General features: G+C 43.3%; 1 protein-coding gene across 5 annotated transcripts in view; it reads left to right on the forward strand.

The window, feature by feature from the left end:
• TRIO (trio Rho guanine nucleotide exchange factor) overlaps positions 1 to 14,698 on the forward strand; it is a 363,663-nt gene that overhangs the window by 198,869 nt on the left and 150,096 nt on the right. The window lies entirely within an intron of this gene.

Here is a 14,698-nt window from a genome sequence, read left to right on the forward strand (position 1 = left end):
CCTGCGCTGGCTTCCTTCAGTCATATCTAACCCCTGCTCCATCTCTAACCCCTGGCAACCACTTATCTGTTCTTCTCTGCTTCTATTATTTTGTTATTTCTAAAATGTTAACATAAATGGAATCATGCAGCATGTAACTTTTTGAGATGGCTTTTTTTTAACTCAGCATAATTCCTTTGATACACCCACTTTGTTGCATGTATCCGTAGTAGTTCCTTCCTCTTTATTGCTGAGTAGTATTTCATGGTCTGGATATATCACAGTTTATTTAACTGTTTTTCCATTGGGGACATTTGAATTATTTTCAGTTTTTGGCTATTACAGGGAAATATACAGAAATTATGAACAGTCCTGTCTGGGTTTTTGCGTGAACATGGTTTTCATTTCTTTGGAATAAATGCCCAGGAGTGCGTTTGCTGGGTCCTTTGGTAAGCACACGTTTAGTTTTTAAAAGACACTGCCAAACTGTTTTCCAGAATGAGTGTACCATGTTACATTACCACCAGAAATGTATGAGTGATCTTCAGCTTTTTAGCATCTCACAAGTCCAGGATTGCTTTAAGCTTGTCAGTGAGAATGGTTAAAATCCAGCATGTGATACTTTAGAGTAGAAAGTTCACCGTATATGATCAAGCCTCAGTAATTTTTGTTTAAAATGAATTATTTAGCTGCACTCTTTAGTGCATTAAACTCTCTATATGCTCTTACACATTTGATTTCTTTAACTTATTTTTCTGACATGGGTACAAATGAGTAATTAAATATGTCCACCAGCTGGTGAAAGCAAGAGGAAACTAACAGCCTAGGGCTGTCGACTGCATCATCAGCCCCTGTGTGACTGAGCATTAGATTTGACCTTGGCATCACTTGGCACCTACTGGCATAGCATTATGTCTTTACATAGACTGCAGTATCTAGTGTGGCATACTGATTTTAAAAAGCAGATGGCCTTCCCATTGGTGGGAATATCCAAAAAAATAGATCTAGTCAATTATAAAAATATAATCTTTATTGAAATAATTGAGAAAATATAGTATAACAAACACACCCCCTAAATTTGCTGAGTGATCTGGGATAAGTTACTGTGTAGTACCTCAACTTCCTTAGCTACAATATAGGAATAATACAATCTCTAAGGAATGTGAGACAAATTAAATTACACATGGAAAGCACCTCAGAATGCTTTTCTTAGAGTAGCTGCTGGCCAGTGTTCCTTTTTCCTGTCTCGACCCTGATTGTAACTTACCGATATAGATAAAATAATACAGACTTTAAAGTAAGGGGCAAAGATACAAATATCTAGGTATAATGTTGTCTCTACCTCATTAATCTTTGAGCAACAGTAACTGCTTAATCTACTTCCTGTCTTCCTCCGAGTACTAACCTCACTCTGATCCTGTTCTTAACATCCAAACCAAAAGCCTTTCGTGGGATATACACAACTCTGTCCATCTCTAGCTGCTGCCCCTCAGAGCAGAGTAGACTGTTGGGAAGAACCCTTACCCATGGTTCCATTCATATCGGCAAAAATCATTTTGTACACATCACTAAGTACAAAGTATTTAGATCTTAGATCCCAGCTAAAGTTTCAACAAAAGTAAGTGATTTTTTTTCCTCCAAATAAACATGTATAAAGCATTTGTACTGGCCAGTGGGAAGAGAGTGATATTATAATATTATCTGAAAGGAAAGTCCTTTTATCAGAATAACTTAAAACACTAAATTTTTTTCTGTAAGGTGATGTGAATTGTGGTTTAAATTTATACAATTTTTATTTGTTAACATCGGTTCAATATTTTCAAGTAGAGAAAAGTTTTATGCCAACAGACAGCTTAGAAGTTATGGTGGAAGATCATGCAGCGCTGATATACCTGACACATCATAGTCACCGAGTAGATGATTATCGGGTGAAGGAATTAACAATATATTATCTTCATTTGTAACGCAGTTTTTCGGTAGGGATTGATTGAAAATATAAGACTGTCCACTGACTTCAGATTTTATAGTTTCTTGCTGGGGGTCATTTCTAAATGGAGGGTTGTAAATATCTGCTTTAATTAGCTGTTTGTCAGTAGGACTTGATTAATGTAATGTAAAAGGTGAGGCACTTCAACACGAGGTCAAGAGATGCAGTGTTAAGGCCTTAAAATGCCCAGTTGGAAATAGGTGTACATGAATAGCCCTGTTTACTTGATTTTTTTTTTTTTTTTTTTTTTTTTTTGAGACAGTCTCACTCTGTCGCCCAGGCTGGAGTGCAGTGGTGTGATCTTGGCTCACTGCAACCTCTGTCTCCCAGGTTCAAGCAGTTCTTCTGCCTCAGCCTCCCAAGTAGCTGGGATTACAGGCACCCACCACCATTTTAGTAGAGACAGGGTTTCACCACGTTGGCCAGGCTGGCCTCAGACTCCTGACCTCAAGTGATCCACCCACCTCAGCCTCCCAAAGTGCTGGGATTATAGGCATGAGCCACTGCGCCCAGCCCTGTTTACTTGTTAAATTTCTGTTTTTAAGGGCATTTTATGATTCTCTATTTCTTATTTTGATACTCAGCTTCATAAACTAAGTATTTTATTATCAAAGAACCACAAGTCTTTGGTTCAGTGAGGAAAGAGGTAAACTTACCTGTATGTATTTTCGTGTGTATTTCTGACACGTTTGTACTGATCGTTGCCGTTCTTATTGAATAGGGAGGGAGGTTGGCCAACAATGTATTAGCTAGAGTTTTGCCAGGACAGCTTAAAAGCTCCAGATAAGCCAGGCTTGGAGAGACTGGTAAGGCTTTTTGGGTTTTGTTATCATCTGTTTGTTTTCCCTTCCATTTGTTGAAGTACACAATTCAGAACCAGAAGATCAAGGAAGGGTTGAGCTTTCTGCTTGAGAGCTGTGATGTTGATGGACAACAAGCAGAAAGCGGACCCCATCATCTCTCACTTTGCTTCTTGGTCTCCTCGAGGGGACCACTCTCCAGACCTAGGCCAGAAGAAGCAAAAGCCCCAGATGGTGAAGGCTTTGTAAGGAAAGACTTTTTAATCTAAGCACGTTCAAGCCTCTGTTCTAGGACAAATTAGATCCCTGGGTACCAAAAGAACTTGATAATTATATCACCATATTGAGCATATCAGTCCAAGCAACTGTGGGAAAGTGAGGGGATGCCAGAAGCTGAAAACACACTTGTGCTTTTTAAAGAAGGTGGATTTCACGCATTACTCAGAGTGAGGTTAATCCTAGGCAGAGTTCTAGAGACAATTTTTAAACCGCTGGTCAGGAAAAGTGAATGAACCAGTTATAACATGTTAACTTCATTTTGTTCTGTACTAGGTTTCTGGCTTGAGGAAGGACATGTGGTGGGATTAGTGGGCATTTGACCAGGCCTTTCAACAGTTAATTTGCAGACAAGAAAGGAAACTATGGGCTGTCTCTTAGTATAGTTACTAGAATTAGACTGTTGAATGGCTATAACAAAAGAACCAACCAAGGGTGTTAGCACGAGACCAAAACTCTCCTCATCCTCCCACACTGATCTCCAGGTAGAAGATGGCAGGAGGCAAGCTTCTGATATAGTAAGACAGTCCTCATACCCCACAGGTCAGTAAGGAAGTCACCTCCAGTCTAGAGCCAGTTAGATCAGACATGCTGACTGACAAAGGGAGTGATGGGCGATGATAGACCAGTTATCTCAGGTGGACCCGACGTCCTGCAGAACAGACTAGTTTAATCCCTGGTGTCACCTCCTGTAGGGGAGAAGAATGTAGTCTTGCCTTTTAACTGACTCCACGTAACCTATTCAGAACTTTTATGTCTGTATGTGACATCTGGAGAGATTGCTCATCCCAATTCAGGCGTCCAGAAAACTACTTTGCTGTGTTCAGTGTGATTTTTCTTAAAAATGGGCAAATTTCCAGCATATAGCAAGGACAGGCTTAGTGCCATAGCCGAAATAATTGTTGCTGCATTAAAAGCTTTGCAAGTGAGACTGTCAGTGCAGAGGTTGGTGAGTGGATGACGTCAGCAGTGCTGGAGGGAGTTTCCAGCATCATGTTTCAGATGTCTGTTCTCATGCAGAAAGCCTGTGAGTGGTTGAATTGGTTTGGAAGGTGTGTGCATCAAATCTAGACAAGGGCCTGTCAGATATGTCAGGTGCTAGAATTTAGATCCCAACAGATCTCAGCACCAAATCAATCACAGAAAGTTTCATTAATCAGTTTTAATATATGAGTGTTTTGAATCAGTACAGAGTAAGAATCACACAGGTGGCAACAGCATGTGTTTAACGAAGAAATGGGCTTACGTATGTTATTTGATTGAGTCCACAATGCTGTCATGCCCCCAAATAACTCCTTCCACTGGGTGACCAAGGGAAGCTGTCGTCTTGCTTTCTGGCTGCTGTTTGGATCACGTGGGTATTGTGTTCAATTGTCCAGCCCTTATGTCATTTTGTTTTGCTTAATGAATATCAGATCAATTTAATGTGTCCAAACTGGGCAGAACTGACTGGAGGAGTGTGAGAGTAATAAAAACAGGATATATTCCAGAATGATCATCTAGTAAGAACATGCCCTGGAAACTATAATTATAATATCCTCGAACAAATTACACTGGTTATTGATACACTCTTTAGACTTCTTAGTGCTCAGCAATTGATGAAATGTCATTTCTGGGGAGTCATGCTTGTGTTTCATTTTCAGTAAGGACTGGCCGCAGTTCTATTTATTTCTACTAGAAACATCTCCTTGGCAAGGAAAATGCCCTTTCCATTTTCCTGCTTGTGTGCGTGTGCGTCTGTGTGTACGTGCGCGTGCACCTGTGTGTACGTGCGCATGCACGTGAGGATGTGTGTTTTTCCTGTGTGTATGTGTCTATGCACATGAGCATGTGTGTTTTTCCTGCATGTTTGTGTGTGTATGCAGATGAGCATGTGTTTTTCCTGTGTGTATATGTGTGTACGCACACAAGCATGTGTGTTTTTCCTGCGTGTTTCTACGCACCTGAGCATGTGTGTTTTTCCTGTGTGTATATGTGTGTGCACGCACATGAGCATGTATGCTTTTCCTGTGTGTGCACATGAGCATGTTTTTTCTGCGTGTTTATGTGTGTATGCATGTGAGCATGTGTTTTTCCTGCGTGTTTGTGTGTGTGCGCACGTGAGCATGTGTTTTCCTGTGTGTATATGTGTGTGCACGCACATGAGCATGTTTTTCCTGCGTGTTTATGTGTGTGTAAGCACGTGAGCATGTGTTTTTCCTGTGTGTATGTGTGTGCATGCACATGAGCATGTGTTTTTCCTGTGCGTATATGTGTGCATGCACATGAGCATGTGTTTTTCCTGCGTGTTTATGTGTGTATGCACGTGAGCATGTGTGTTTTTCCTGTGTGTATATGTGTGTGCGCACACACGAGCATGTGTTTTTCCTGCGTGTGTGTGTGCATGCATGTGAGCATGTGTGTGTTTTACCCCATTATTCCGTATCTCTTTCCTTGCTCTTTTTTTTAAATGTTAAAGACTTTTACTTTCAGACTCTTTTAGAGGAGTCATTTTATGAAACCTTTAGGAATCCCACCGAAGCCACAGGGCGGAAGGTTAAGCTGTGCTCTTCCCTTAGGAATTGACAGTCATGGCGACTGCTCTCTTTAGTACATTACCAGGAAGTTCCAAGAGGCAGTTCTACAAGATGAGCCTTTGAAGAAGCCAATCCTGTTTTCCATCTTTTGCTTTCAACATACGAGTTGAACTTTTACCTTTCTCCATTTAATATAAACCAAAATCCATCTTTTAAAAAAATGTTTATTTTTAACTTTTATTTTAGGTTCAGGGGCACATGTGCAGGTTTGTTATATAGATAAACTCATGTCACGGGATTGGTGTACAGATTATTTCTTCACCAAGGTACTAAGCATAGTACCCAATAGGTATTTTTTCTGACCCTTTTCCTCCTCCCAGCCTCCTCTCTTCAAGTAGGTCCTAGTGTCTGTTGTTCCTCTCTTTGTGTCCATGTATTCTCATTGTTGAGCTCCCACTTGTAAGTGAGAACATGGGTAGTTGGTTTTCTGTTCGTGCATTAGTTTGCTAAGGATAACGGCCTCCACCTCTATGTTGTTGCAAAGGACACGATATCCTTCTTTTTTATGACTGCATAGTATACTCTGAAAGGGGAGAGTGTTGGGGGGAGAGTGAGCTGGTGTCAAAGGAGGTCCAAGTCATGCTCTGCCTGCAGAGTTCAAGAAATAAAATGTCACCCTAAGGAAAGGCAGGCAGGCTGCAGGAACATGGGCACTATCTGCAGGTACTTGAAGACTTGTCACGGCAAAGAGGAATTACGCTTTGGCCAACCGCGGTGAGAGACTATGGCTGCTCTCCAAATGACCCGAGAGTGGGGGAGCAGCATTTCCCAAACTTGACACCCCTGGATAACAACTTTTGCTGAAGAGAGTGTCTTATCTTGCAAGGATGTTGGGCAATGGAAAGAAAGTCAAAAATTCCCAAAGTCAAATTCTTCTTTTAGACTTGATACTATTTGATTAGTTTAAGTCCATGTTGTTCCCTCTGTGAGCTTTGGCCCCAGGTTAGTCACGTCCATCTTCTGTCCTACTTGGGTGTCATCGCCACATCCCCTGTGCCTCATCTGTACTCAGTCTCGCGCCTCTGCAGGGTGTCCACCCTCTGGTGCTGGAGTGTCCACGCACTGTCCCATCTTAACATGCATAGCTGCCCTGAATATGCCCCTGTGTTTCTGCTGCTTTTTCCTCCTTTCTTACGTGTAATACATTTGCATGGATAATTACTTCATGATGCTAACTTTGGTTTGCCCTCTGTTCCTCCCCACCTCCATCCCATACATCCTTCATAAATTGTCTTTGATCGTATTAAGGCGGTGGTCCCCAGGGACCGGTTTTGTGGAAGACGATTTTTCCACAGACCAGCGATGGTAGTGGGGGCAGGGATGGTTTTAGGGTGAAACTGATCTGCCTCAGATCATCAGGCGTTAGTTAGATTCTCATCCCATAAGGAGTGCACAACCTGGACTCCTCACATGCACAGTTCGCAGTAGGGTTCACACTCCTGTGAGAATCTAATGCCACTGCTGATCTGACTGGAGGCTGAACTCAGGTGATAATGCCCGCTCGCTTGCTGCTCACCTCCCACTGTGCAGCCCTGCTCCTAACAAGCCACGGACCAGTACTGGTCCGCAGCCCACACATTGGTGACCCCTGTATTAAGGGATCTTTTACTCCACCTACCCAAGAATGAAAAGGTGCTTCCCGAACTCATACTCTTTTTTTTATCAGGGCAGCAGGCATGTGGACCCACGGTACAGTTTGTCATTTCAGACAGAGGAACATGCTGCACATGGATGAGGCAGTTCCGTTTTTATCCCTGGTTTTTATACCTGAAACTGAGTCACATTTTATGTGCATAGTCGTTGTCCTCTGAGATTCCACCTGCAAGTTGCCATTGAAACTTCTACTTCTGCTTCTGACTTGCAGCAGCTCTGGGAAGCTGTGGCTTTCATACTTCCCCTGCTAGCCCTATGGCTCGCCCATTCCCACAAGTACCCACATGATTGTCTTTGTCAAAAACAAGAGTAGGGTAACAGATACCAATGGCAACAGCATCTGTTCACCAAGTGCTTGTAGAAGTTGAATATTTAACATGTGGATTCTCACTCTGGCTTCCCAGTTTGAGAGAAGATGCATATAGTAAAATGCTTTCATTTCATACAGGAGAAAACTGAAGATAGAGTGCTCCAAGAATTTCCCAAGGCCACACATGGGATAAGGACCCCAGGAGATGTGTTGGGCCCCTCCTTCCATACCCCACCTCCAGACAGGCACTGATTTTAGCCTGGGTTCAAACTGCATCAGCATGTACCCCACTGGGGAGCACAGAGAGGTTGCAGCTACAACCATTCCCAGCTTAGGACCCTGATCCTACTTTCGACTTAACTGGAAGCTTGGTCTTTTCCTAGGGTCCCCCACACCAGCCAGGTCCTCTAGGCGTCCTCTGTGGCGGGTCTCCCTTTCCAGGTAGTGAAGGGGGACTTTTCATCTCAAAGCTAGCTTTTCAAGGGAATTTCTTCCAGCAGAGCTGCGGGGCCCATAGAGGCTTGTGGGAGGCTTCCCACATCTTAATCACTCGGGTTTTCACCACAGAGCTCCATGTCCCTTCCTAGTCATCCTTCTGTGTGGATCCTGGTCCATGAGCCAGGTCCTGTACACACCTGCAGCCCACTTGTGGGCTGAGTTCAGGTCCTCTTCCACCCAGCCCTCTGGCCTGCAGATCCTCTGGGTACCTCTCAGCACTAGAGATGGCCAGCAATAGCTCTGATGGCCTCCAGGGGGCAGCCTTGCCTAACCCTGCTGCCGCCAGACCTGCTCGTGTTTCTCAGTAGAATCCAGACTGCCGTGAACTTCCGTAGGACACAACTCTCTTGCTGCTGGGCAAAGGTTTATCTTTTTATTATAAATTTGCAGCATGCCCAGAAGTACAATTTTTTCCCTTAGGTAGTTTATGGTAAGAATTTTATAGGCATCCTAGAGGTTTTTTCTCATTTCTTTATTCAGGGATATTTTAGGCATCATATACACCATTTTAAAAACTTAAAAACAGACTTTCCTTGAGTGATGTTTCATTATGATGCGCGCCCATTCATCCCCAGTTGATATGAGAAGTGACCTTTATCTAAGACTTTTTTCTCCAGATTGAATGAGAATATTTCCTGTAGGACCAGACAGAAAAATTCCAAAGGGGCAAATATTTTAAATGGTTAAAATGAAGCCTTGCTCCCTCGGCCTCATTTAGTTTGTCCTTTTTAAATGTCATGATCCCAGGATCAGTTCCTTCGCGGTCTCCTCAGTACCTGCACTGGTTTCACCGGCCAGCGGGAGGGTGAGCACATCCAGTGTGTGGTAAAATATCCAGGATGTTGCGGGGAATACGCTAGTTTTTTTTTTTTTTTTTAACTACCAGGTGGAAGGGAAAACGTTTGACCCCTAAAGATTCACGGCACTTCCCCTAGAATTGAGAGGAAGTGATTTCTATAGAGTCTAACAGACTAATTCTAGCACGTTTTCCTCATACTGTACTATTTTTAGGAGTAAAAAGATTTAAATATGGGATGATGTTAAGTTTACTAGACGTAGTGACATATTTTGAGCAATTGGTAGGAACCCGAATGTGTTTTGAAAAATATCTAGAGAAAGAAGGTTTTAAAACTGATTTTTCTTATTATGAGAAGAGTTTTTCTTAGGACAAAAACAGTAACAGTGGCTAGCATTTACTTATTTCTTCACTCTGCATTGTCTTCTCATTGAAACTTCTAAGCACCTTTTTTTATTTTATTTTATTTTTGAGACCGAGTCGCCCAGGCTGGAGTGCAGTGGCATGATCTCAGTTCACTGCACCCTCTGCCTCCCAATTCAAGCGATTCTCCTGCCTCAGCCTCCCAAGTAGCTGGGACTACATGCGTGTGCCACCACGCCCAGCTATTTTTTTGTATTTTTAGTAGAGACAGGGTTTCACTATGTTGGCCAGGCTGGTCTCAAACTCCTGACCTCAGGTGATCTGCCCGCCTCGACCTCTGAGTGCTGGGAAATACAGGCGTAAGCCACCACACCCAGCCCCAAGCAACTTTTTGAGGCAGGCATTATTACCATGCCCATTTTATAGGTGAGAAAACAGAACTGGATCCAGGTAACTTGTCAAAGTTACACCCTAGGAAGTGTTAAGTCAATGCTTGAACCCAAGCAGTCTGGCTTCGCAACCTACACTCTTAGTCATTATTGTCTATTACCTCTTATGAGAAGTGTTTGATTTGAATGATCGTTTATGGAAGAAGCACTAATAGTAACTCTTAGGCTGTTGCAGTGGAGTTGTATAGAAGCACAGCTATGCATCGTGCATCCGGCCAGTTCCGAGTCATTTTTCATCTTCTCTTCACCAGAGTATAAAAATAAGACTTAGTAAAATGGTTTTGTATCTTAAATGGTATTTTTGGTAGTATTTGCTGGAGAAGAGGAATTTTGCAGAGGTCCTCACCCAAACAGCCAGCCTGCCCCCCTTCCTGTACCACAAGTTGGGTCCTTGAGTGAGGCCTCACAGTGAGTCAGGGGACAGGCTGCTGATCTCCCAGTTCAGGGCCCAGACATCCCCGAGCTTCAGCTGGCAGGGCTTCAGGGAGAGGGCCCAGCGGTGCTGGGGGCCTGACCCCTACTGTCTGAGCAGGGCTGGGAGGGTGGTTGGGACACCTGTATTTCAGGGCCCTGTTATGAGGTGTGTCCTGTCCAGGGTATGCAGATTCTCTACTGCTGCCTTGATTAATTTTGTTCTGTTTTGCTGATTTTGCTGTTTTTCTAGTAGGCTTTTTTTAAAAAAGTGTTTTTGTTTTCTCAACAGATTTAAAAGAAGAGATACTAATTTCCATTAGTGGCATAAGAACCTAGCTAAAGGGGAGTAAAGCTACAGCCAGAGGCCACCACTGGCTCCTGCCAGCAGGGGACCTGGTTTCTCAGTGCCCAGAAGGGCAGCTTGTCACCGAGTGAGCCAGACGCCCTCCTGCTGTGCTGCAGGTTCAATATTTGGGTCAGAGTTGGCTCCTTTACCTTTATTTTCAGCTACATTTCTTCCAATTTGATTGGAGTGAGAGGAGAGCAATGGGCTGCAGGATGGTAGAGTGTCACCTGTTTTCTGAGGACTTTTCTCAGATGTACATTTGCTTAAATCATTCACTTCTGCTCCAGGTTTGAACATAAAGTGCAAAGGCAGCACCGTTGCTAGCGTCTTGGCAGTGGGACAGAATAATAAGTTGACTGTGCAGAGTCCCCTGTTGATTCCTTAAGTGTTCTCCATTTTTCGTCCATTGATTAGTACTATAGTTATCACAGGCGGGGGACCCAGGAATACTCCATTTCCTAGGTCCCATTGGACAGTGACAAGGGAGGGCGCAGCTTCAGTGAAGCAAATGTATTCAGGCCGAAGATACAGTTGAGATTTTTTTTTATTATTTTTATTATTATACTTTAAGTTTTAGGGTACATGTGCACAATGTGCAGGTTTGTTACATATATATGCATGTGCCATGTTGGTGTGCTGCACCCATTAACTCGTCATTTAGCATTAGGTATATCTCCTAATGCTATCCCTCCCCCCTCGCCCCACCCCACAACAGTCCCTGGAGTGTGATGTCCCCCTTCCACAGTTGAGATTTTTGAGAGAAAGGAGTGAAATAAATGGTTTATTTTCTTTGTGAGCAGAATCAATGCAGTTGCACAGCATTGCTTTTTCATCAGTGTCCAACTGAGGAGAGGAATCGGATGGTGGGAGGCTGCAGTGGCTCTGTGCGACTCAAAGGGTTTGCTTTGGGAGTGAGTGGGCACCCTCTGTGTGTGGCCAGTTGCCCATTCCACCCCACCACCTGCATGTGGAAGGCAGGTTACCATCTTAAGTAGAAATGTCCATGGATTGGATAATGTCATGGATGTTTTTGATTAAATATTTTGACTCTTTCACGAAACATTACAACCTTGCTCTGGTAAATGGTTGGTTATAGCTCAGTGCAGCCAAGTTGGCACATACTTGGTTTCTTTGAGCAAATCTTGCCTGTTCAGTTAATTTAAGTCCATCCTTATAACCAGGGTAATAATTTTGTCCAGAGCGTTGCTGTTCATGTGAAGCCCTCTGCTGTGTGCTCTTTCATCTGCTCCTCGTAACGACGCCTTTAGGTGGCATTGGTATTCCTAGGATCCCTGTTTTAGCAAACTGAGTCTCTGAGAAATTAAGTGATCTCTTAGGTCACACAGCTAATGCTTTGTAAAGCATTTCCTAAATCCAGATCGCCTTACTCTAAATCTTATAATACTGTTACTACTATACCATGTGACTTAGCAACTTAGAATGTTTTTCATGGGAAATGTTAGTGCAAATTGGAAGAGTCCTTCATGCTATGATCTTTCCTATTTATAAATGCAGTTGCCATGTTCATGAGAATTTAGAGGAAAACAAAAGAACAAGAAAGCATCTTATTGATTATAAACCCTTTATAGATGGTGCAGAGCATCAGTTCAAATTTCATGAATTGGTGAGTGGCATTTTCATGTGGAATTAAATATTGATGCCAACTGTGGCTGAGTATTCTTTCTGATACCAGCTTTTGGGCATAGTACTTCATCACCTGGGGCTTCTCTTCCTTAATCTATAAAATGAAAATTTTGAACTAGCCTATCTCTAAAACTCCATTGATTAAAATTCTTTAACTATATGAAATTTGATAACTTAGACACAAAAAATAGGTAGATAATATGAGAAAAGTTAACAAATGTTTTATTTACTTTAATATTTTCAGTAAAATTCTTAGGACGCTGGGTAACAGGACTGAAAAATAACTTCTTTGCCAGCACTTTTCTTATTTTAAAATTGGCCTGCTATATTTTAAATGTGTATTGACCTGCACATAACAATAAAAGTATATTTTATGTATGTAAATATTGCTCAGTGAACAAATTGTAGTATGGAATTGATACTAAGATTTTCTGTGTTAAAAATGGAAGTCAGTTTCTCTATGCATATTTCAGACAAACAAAGTCATCTGGTAATAGTGTGTTTTTAAAGTTATGTTTGACAGCAAAAGAACACTTAAAAGCTTAGCTTGGATTTGCCATCATTAGTAATTAGGGAATTGGAAATTGAAACCATAGTGAGATATACTACTCATTTAGAATGGCTTAAGTTAAAAAGACTGACCACATCAGTTATTGGTGAGGAAGTGGAGGAATTGAAACTCTCATATGCTGCTGGTGGGAAGGTAAAAAATGATACACCACTTTGGGAAAGCTTGACAGTTTTTTTTTGTTTGTTTGTTTGTTTTTTTTTGAGACAGAGTCTTGCTCTGTTGCCCAGGCTGGAGTGCAGTGGCGCAATCTCGGCTCACTGCAAGCTCCGCCTCCTGGGTTCACGCCATTCTCCTGCCTCAGCCTCCGAGTAGCTGGGACTACAGGTGCCCGCCACCACGCCCGGCTAATTTTTTGTATTTTTAGTAGAGACAGGGTTTCACCGTGGTCTCTATCTCCTGACCTCGTGATCCACCCGCCTCGGCCTCCCAAAGTGCTTGGATTACAAGCGTGAGCCACCGCGCCCGGCCTGACAGTTTCTTAAGAAGTTGAGCATACACCTGCCATATGATCCAGCCATTCTACACCTAGGTATTTATCTAAAAAAAAGGAAATCATAAGTTCATACAGAAGCTGTGCCCAAATGTTTATAGCAGCTTTATTTGTAGTGGCTCCAAACTGGAAATAACCGAGATGTCCACCAGCAGATGAAGGGATAAATTGTGGTTTCACACATACAGGGACTGCTATTTGACAGCAAAAAGGAATGAACCCTTGATACACACAGTAGGGTGGATAAATCTCAGGGTAATTATGCTGAATGAAAGAAGCTGGACAGAAAAAAAAAAGAGTACATAATGTCACATTCCAGTTCTAGAAATTATTTTAGAAAACGCAAGGTAATCTCCAGCGGCTGAGAGCAGGTCAGTGCCAGGGAAGGAGCATGACAGAGGGCATCAGCCAGCTTTGGGGTGAGGGAGAGGCTCACGGTGAACTGGGTGTAGACAAATGTCAGAACTCACGTTGGACACTTTACATTTGTGCAGCTTATAGTATGTCAGTTAGTCCTCAGTAAAGCCGTTTTGTAAAAAGCTTGGCTTGGAAACAGAAGACCACATGCACACACAGTTTCTTTCTGCAAGTACGGTTTTGACTTATGAGCCTTGAGGCAGCAGGCATTGGACAGGGTGTCAAGCGGGAGGTCCCGACTTGCCCCATCTCGCCAGCTGAGCCGGCTGTCCCCACTAGACATACAGAAGATGCGTGAGCTGACTCTTAGTCCCTGAGGAGGCTGAAAGCATTTTCTCTACATGCAAACCACTGCCAAGCCACCAGGGCCCACTTAGTGTAATTAATTGTCTTTTTCGGTTCCATGAACAGTACCCCAGAGATCTGCAGGAGGTAATGGACTTTCAGGAAGTAGGCTCTGCTCCCCAGCTCCCACCAGGCCCAAAGTCGTTCTTGCCGCTCTCATTCCAGGGTGTTTTTGCTCATCTAGGTCTCCAGCAGCCTGTTTTATGGTGGTGGCAGTGGAGGTGTCTGCGTCTTTTCAGCATGCACACTCTTTCTGTCGAAGGCCCGAACTGTTGGCAGCCTGACCGTGGGGCCTGGGCTAGTGCTGTCACCTCCCTAGCTCCACACCCTGGTCCCTGGCCAGGCTCGGTGGTGAATTCCTTTCACCACATTGTGCACTTCCTTCTGTGTGCTTCCGGGGGAAATCGGTGGTTTAATAATGAAAAATTGAAATAAAAGTGTCCACCTGCTAAGTAAGAGCCCGATTCATGTCAGAGAAGCTGTCTTATGTCAGCAGATGTTTCTGCGGACTGAGGGTCTTTTCTTATTTCCACCGCACTCTGGATTGAGCCTTGGGAGAATGGGAAAGAGCAGCTTCCCTTCCCTTTCCTTTTTCTCTTTTGTGACAGTGCTGCCGCCGTTCGCCTGTTTATTTTCCTCCCTGCAGCGGTGGCATGCTGCTTTTGTTGTGCATGTGTTCCGCTGGCAGTGGGACTGGATGCCCCTCCCTCCTGTCCTTCCTTCCTTCCCTCTGGGAGCGGTCTGTCACCAGTCCCCTCCCAGGGCAAGTCATACACCATCTCTG

This window comes from Nomascus leucogenys, chromosome 6 (assembly GCF_006542625.1).
Source record: "Nomascus leucogenys isolate Asia chromosome 6, Asia_NLE_v1, whole genome shotgun sequence".
In the NCBI taxonomy this organism is placed as follows: Eukaryota; Metazoa; Chordata; class Mammalia; order Primates; family Hylobatidae; genus Nomascus; species Nomascus leucogenys.